Raw genomic sequence first — 7837 nt, 5'->3', positions numbered from 1 at the left:
TACTGTTGAAGCAACTATGTTTGCACATTGTGTGTCACCATTGTTCACAAGGTGAGATATTTTATAAACATTAGATTGAAATCTAACAGCTGTGTATAAACATCTGTAGAATTAATGAGTGTACATAGAATTGAATTGAATTATACAGCTGTTAGTAGAAGATGCGGCCTCAAATATATTTGTGTGTGTGAGTGTGAGTAATGTGTATATTAACCTGAGAGATTTCAAGTTTCAACATGAAACATGTTTTCTAAAGGATGATTTAATGCCTTGGCTTTGAGATTTTATTTTTCACTCCATATATTGTTTTTAAATATGGATTTGTTATAAATAAAATTTTTAAACCCTTTAAACTAATTTTGTAAGTATATTTTTTTATTAATTTAGATAAATATTACCATTATATATATGCATGTAATCCTTTGTAATTATAAATTAAAAAAAAAAAAACCATCAAGGATGAGTAAATCCCTGATTCACTAACACACATTCCACTACGCATCTATAGTATTATCATTTAAATTATTTTATATAATTTTATAAATAATAAAGTATGAATAATAATAATAATAATAATAATAATAATAATAATAATAATAATAATAATAATAAGATTATAGTTGGACATTAATGCATTCCACCAAAACAAGTTCTTACATTACATCAATTAATTATTTCAAAATACCAAAAATAATTGTCAATTCAGTCCTTGTACTAAGTAAATTAAACCATGAAAACAAAAACAAGGATCAATCTTCAAAATGAGATGACTCACTTTGACTCAAGATCAAGAACAACACTATGACCACCTGGCAATCCTTTGATGTTTTTCCTTTTGAGAAAGTTTGAATACCAATGTGCTGATGATTTAGGTATCCTTTTGAGCTCTTTATCATCAAAATCCACAAAATAGAGCCCAAATCTTGTTCGATATCCATCCAAAAGTTCAAAAACATCAATAAATGACCACACAAAATATCCTCTCACATTTGCTCCATTTCTGTAACAAAACAAATCGAACTTTATTTTCTACTAATAATAATTCTTCAGAAGTGTTGTCTTCATGTAAGACATTTACTATTGGTTAAAAAAATTACAAAATTATATGAGTAAAAAAAGTATGTGTTTTTATGTTCTATTACCGCTATTCTCACCAATTATTAATAATAATTTATTATCAAATTTTCATATATTCTTTAGTAACTAATAAATTGTATGATGATTTTGTACTCCAATATTATATAAAATCAAATAAAAACTCTAATAGCATTTTTAGGATTTTTTTTCATGCCCTTGCAGATAAAATAGACTTTATAAACACATATAAAAATGATATTTGTTTATATACTCCTCATATAAACAGTAAATATATATATATATATATATATATATTTTATGAAAACGACTGCTCATTTAACCGCTGCCTTTCAATTATTTTGGAAAATTTTAAAAAAAAAGCATTACTATATAGTTTCATGAAAATTTTAAGTGAATTTCCAACTATATAAGAGCATGTGTATAAACAAAGAACAATTTTTTATAAGGGTATATTAATACGCATGCTCTTTTATAGTGTTATATTAATAATTGCCCATTTTATAGCTTTTATGTAAGCAATTTCCTCAATTTTCATATGTGAGGTTATGTGATATATATAAACCTGATAGCTTCCAAGGTACTTCCAATGTAACCATTCAAATAATCAATCCTGTACGTGTCATTCATTGTGTCTTCCTTGGCAAGTTCACAACCTAAAAATGATAATTCACAAGAGCTTAGTCCTCATCATAAGATTTACCCATAAAGTTTTAATTTTCATTTGGACTAATAAAAGAGACAGTGTCTTACCATTTTCTTGGATATAAATGGGAGGGTTTTTGTATTTTTGCTTGATATATTCCAGCATCTTTCTCAGCCCATCTGGATGATATGGAGTTGATGTTGGAACAAACTGGTTTCAAGCTTAATTTTAGTCAATTTTAAATATATATATATATATATACATATATAACACTAACTCATACTATGAAACAAGCAAAATCCACCAATCTCACCTTGCCACTTGGTGTTTCATTCTTTGACACTTCAAAAATAAAAATAAATAAAAATAAAATAAAAAAAATAAAAATAAAAAAAATACAATTCAATACAATACTTACCATTTAAGCCCATCAATTCTTTAAGTTATTTCGAAGCAGTTCGAACTTGACTCAAAATTTTGAACTTTGAAATCAAGCTCTTGATTTTTTGCTAGAAAACCAAACTTGAGCTTAGTCGGACTCAATTTAGTATAGCTAGATAGTTCGAATTTCAAAAAATATAAATATATTTGTTATACATTTAAAAATATATAATATTATTGTATTAAAAATGATTATATAATTTTTATTATTTAGTATCAAAAGAAATTTTAAGTTATAATCGAGGTTTTGTTTCAAATAAAATCTAATTAAATTTGGTTTTTTTAAAAATAAATCTATTTGATTTTATGAGCTAAATTAAGTTGAGCAACTCAGCCTATTTCCATCCTTATAATACAATATGAAAAATTACAATAAATAGATTTTCATAACTTAAACCAATCTCGTTCAACAATTAAAAATGATTGATAAAAGCATTAAAATTAAAGCCTATGTTTGCAAAAATAGAAATGAAAAAAAAAATTTATAGAGAAGTGAAGGAAACCTGTGAAAGTAGCAAGCATGTCACTACTGTAGTCTCTAATGGGCATTGCAAGAGCCTCAACAGAGTTATCAACAACAAAGATAGAAGTATAGTGATTCAAACCAATGAAATCAAATGAGCCTTTCAAATATTCTGACTGAGATTTGGTAAAAACTGGGAGCCTTGATCCCACTATTTTCTTCATTGTCTTTGGATAATCCCCAAACACAAATGGATCTACAATCCTGGAATGTCATGCAAACTCATCAAATTTTATACATATCACACACACACACACACACACATATATATATATATAAGTTGGGTAAAGCTTTCAAACCAAAATTATCTCCACAGTAATTACCTCTTTTTAGTGTTAAAGTAACTAATAATACCACATCAGTGAATTTGGAATCGAACTAAAATAATATATTTAGCTTGCGTCAACCCCATTTTCAAGTATTCTCATCTAATTTGAATTATAATTACCAGGTACATACAAGACAAACGTGACTGCTACCAAGTATATATGAGTTGGATAATGAAAGAATCTTCTATAATTTGAGAGCTATTTTTTTTCTTTTTGTCTATAGTATGGATTCAGAAACTGATATGGAATTAACCCAATTGATTTACTCAAAAATAACCCGGTTGTTTTGGGTTTATGTAAATAAAAGTGCTAGATATCAAATTAAAATACCAAATTTAAAAAATTTCCCACAAAGGTATATGTATGTACCATGTATTTTTCATAATATGAATGGCATATAAACGCTTACCACCCTAAACGTGAAATCTCTTGCTCTTTTTGCTGCTTTAACATCAGCTTTGGAGTTGGAGAATGGAGAATACCAGTAGGTGTAGACATTCAAGCCTATCCAACCATGTTGAAAAGCCTGTAAGCAATTTGTTCTTTGAATTAATGTTTCACAGTTTAGTTGCAGGAAGAAAGATGTGGATAAGCAATGCATAAGAAAATTAACACATTTTTGATTGATCAATGGTACAGATTCATTTGTACTGTCATTTGGCTCATATCTATTCTTTTAATTCAATGCATTTGATGTGTGTAAGAATTACTTTGTTAAAAAAAAGAGGAAGCAAAAAATACATAAATAAACAAAGAAATTTAACAAATAAATTTCTTTCCAGTTACCCCAAACAAGCACACCCTTAGCTACAATTAAATCAATATTAAAAAAATAGAACAAAGAATTTGGTTTGGATTGGAATGAATGTATACCTTGTATTTTGTTTTATATAAATGAAAAATTGAAGCATGAGCCAGCAATGCATTGTGAATGGCAATGTATGGTTCGGTGGTGGAATTTCCTGCAGTGCAGTTGTTGACTCCAAATGGATATGAACATCTTTGAGGTGGAAACACGCCAATATCATAAGTTGCAATTGACAGGATGTTAACTTCAGCCATGGTTGTCCAATGAGATACTCTATCTCCAAATTCTCTGAAGCACACATCTGCATATGCTGTGAAATCATCCCTGACAAACGAAGAAAGTGATAGATCAAAACAAAAAAGTAGCCTGTTTTTTTATTTTTATTTTAGAAAATATTATGTAAATAAACTTCTTTTAGTTTTTTTTTTATATTTTTTAATATTTTTTTTAGTGTTTTAACCCATTGGTTTCTTAACCACTAGAGCTCTAAACCAATTCTGGGCCAGATACTGAAAAAACTATAAGAGAATAAATCTCTCATAACTGGTGTATTTTACAAATATAGGGATTCGATCTTAAAACCATTTGATTAAATAATCCACCCTCTATAGCTTAGGCCAACACTCATTAATTTTTTAAAGATTTTTAGCTATGTATATGTTTTTTTTAAAAAAAAATCAATTTTTTTATTTACTTCTACAAATCATTCTTATTTTATTTTAGATTTTTATCTTTATGGTTCGAATTCAATTTTTAGAAAACTAAACTACACAATTTTTTTAGGAGGAAAAAAATGCAAAATGAAAGATACAAGACAAACAATAAATTTTTTTTTTTTTAAACAAAGAAGACAAGCAATTAAATTTCGTTTTTATAAGAGCATATTAACATACTTTTTAATGATGTTAATAATTTGTTTTTTAATTGATTACATTCAATCGAAAAGCTTAGTGACAGACTGACAGGCAGTGGTATAAGAAGAAATATTTAATGAAATAGTACAAGTTTACTATTATCTCTATTTTTGCGGACAATTGAAATGCTATACTGAATATATTGATAAAACAAAATAATTGTATTAAGAGTTTATTTAATGAATTAGTACAATTTTCATGTTAAGAGTTTATTTTATAAAAACACGTATTATCATCTAAAAATAAAGCTCATGTATTTTTCTCTTCCCTTTTGGCCTCTACTCAGAAATATCCCTCGACTGTTCATTTCATTTTTGAAACGTGCCCACTCACTAGAGAGTAGCTCCAATTGCGCCCATTCATTTATAAAAATGTCACCATCCCCATGCAAGCACATTTTTATAAATAGATGGACTAGTGTAGATTTCTAACCATGTACATATTTCAAAAGTAGAAGGACCATAAAGAAAAAGAGAGAGAGAGAAGTACATGAACCAATTAGGGTATTATACTTATAAAACAAAATAATACTAATTGTCCGGTAACAAGTTAAGCGTTTAATTTCAAAAGAAGATCATAAATAGTAAGATTGCTAAGGAGTTACACTATTCTGGGGCTCAACCAGCCATTGTATTCATCTTCAAGTGCTTGAGGAAGGTCCTGATGATGAAGCGTAACATGCGGCTGAATTCCTATTTAATTAAAAAAACAAACACTGAAATAAAAAAAAATATTAAAATACTAAGCTTAGACATTTGTAATTGAAATAAACCTTTTCCAATCAGCTCATTGATTAGATTGTTGTAGTAATCCAGTCCTTTCGGATTAACCTCACCTCTGCCATCTACCAAATCATAGATAAAAATCAATAGAGTAATTTTAAAAAAATAATAATAAAATAATAAAGAGAAATGTTTTGTAAATACGCAAAATTACAAATATTTCAGCAAAAAAATAGATAAAAAGACATTGTGAAGATTTTGAACTCATCATACTTGGGATAAGTCTTGCCCAAGAGATGGAGAACTTATATGCTTCCAATCCAGTGTCACTCATGAGCTTTACATCTTCCTACAATAAAAATAACATATATATATATATATATAATAAAACTGCAAGAAAATATATATATATATATATATATATATAAATAGATGTGAGATCATCAAGTGATGATGTTATTTTTGGAACCTTATATTTATGGTATTGATCTGAAGCAATATCTCCAGTGCTCTTGTCTGGCATCTTCCCTGAAACATTTTTAAATCTCTAAAAACTTTTAGGCTATGTTTGTATTGAAGGAAAAACAGACAAATTAAAACTAGAAATGAAATTTAATAAGAATGACCTGCATGAGTATGAGCGTCCCAAATGCATGGACTCCTTCCATCTTCAGCTGCTGCTCCTTCAACCTATACATACATAATGAACTCAAACAACCATTTTTTTTAGATCCATCATTCTCATCTCTGAATCAATCTACCAAAATAAATAAATAAATAAATAAATAAAAGAAGAAGAAGAAGAAGAAGAAGAAGAAGAAGAAGAAGAATTAAGGACCTGATAAGCTGAAGTTCCAGCTCCAAAGACAAAGTCTGAAGGGAAGTCATTCCTGGTGAAGTTAGGGAGAACTTTGGGCAGAGCACAACCACAAATGCAAGGATATGAGAAAAAGTGAAAGTAGTATTGAAGCCATTAATGGTCTCTTTCCCTGCATCTCTGATTCCTTATCTCCAATGGAGGCTTCCCTACCATCCATATATATAAAACTTTTAAATATTTAATTTTTTTTGAAATAATAATAAATGTTTATTAAAAGAAAATAGCTTTTGGTCTATTAATATTGGATTTCATGCATAAAGTGTTCATGTCTTATCAAAAAAACATATTCGAATTTTGACCCATACAAAATAAGAGCACAAATATGTCAAAACAATAACTCCATCGTGTGAGATGCATCAAAAGTGAAGGGGAGGTCGTGGGATCAAATCTCCCCACGACAGATTGTTTATATTCATAAAAATGACTAACGTACTATTATTAAAAAAACCCATGTGTAAGCCCTATGAATTTATTAAAATTAATATTTTTAAAAATAAGTAATAAATTTTATTTATTTACTTACTTAAATAGGTAAATTTTTATTTTTATTTTATTTTTATTTTTTGTAGAGAGCTTTTGAAAGGTTCAGTTGTGTATAATTGGGTTTATTCCTCGATGAAACACATAAGGAAAGAAAAATTGTAATTAGGTTAATTAAAAATATTAAAATAAGAAAAGTTTAGGTAATGTGCAACGATCGATATGGGAAAGAAATTATATATGTGATTTGATTTGAAAAATGTTAATGATCTTACGTCTGTTTCATAAAAACCCACATAGACATTTTAAAATTAATGTTTTTTTAAATAATAATAAATGTTGACCAGATGCTTGGAGGACCACTTGTCTCACTGCCCTGACGTTAGATACACTTACCGGTGGGTGTGATAGCGTGTAGTGTATATATATATATATATATATAATGATAGAGACCAACGCTTTAATTTGAAGGTTTATTTATGATGATTTACTTGTCTTTATTAAATAATTTTTTTAAAAAATTAGTTTTACCTTCTAAATTTATATTATTTTTAGTTTTGTTTCATATTTTAATATTATCTCTCTCTATATAAATAATTTATAAAAATTACAAGGTTATAATTTAAAAAAAAAAATCATTAGTGAGTACAAACCATGTGCACATATTTGAACAGCCATTAGAGTTTTTAGATGCAATAAAAAATAACTTGTAATCTATTTCAATATTTTTTTTGTTATCTATCACTGATTCTTCCAATCATGTTAAGAGCAATTAAAAACCTGTGTAACAGTGAAAAAAAATTTTACGATATTTTCAAAATATCAAACGAGCGGTTTTTGAATTAAGCGCTGATAAAGCTCCTGGCCCGGATGGATTCCCTATTTTTTTCTTTCAAAAATATTGGGAAATCATTAAACATGACATCTTTAAACTTTGTGATGACTTTTACTGGGGAAGAGCTAACTTAGAACGAATCAATTGGGCTAATATTGCCCTCA

The 7837-nt window shown here is 27.8% G+C and overlaps 1 pseudogene; it reads right to left on the bottom strand.

Annotated features, from left to right (window-relative positions):
* Positions 1-617: 617 nt before the first annotated feature.
* LOC120255497 lies at positions 618-6485 on the bottom strand (annotated as a pseudogene).
* Positions 6486-7837: the final 1352 nt, after the last annotated feature.

This window comes from Dioscorea cayenensis, unplaced genomic scaffold (genome assembly GCF_009730915.1).
Source record: "Dioscorea cayenensis subsp. rotundata cultivar TDr96_F1 unplaced genomic scaffold, TDr96_F1_v2_PseudoChromosome.rev07_lg8_w22 25.fasta BLBR01001032.1, whole genome shotgun sequence".
Taxonomy (NCBI): Eukaryota; Viridiplantae; Streptophyta; class Magnoliopsida; order Dioscoreales; family Dioscoreaceae; genus Dioscorea; species Dioscorea cayenensis.
Note: the sequence above shows the minus strand (reverse complement) of the source record. Positions and strands in the feature narration are given on the sequence as shown.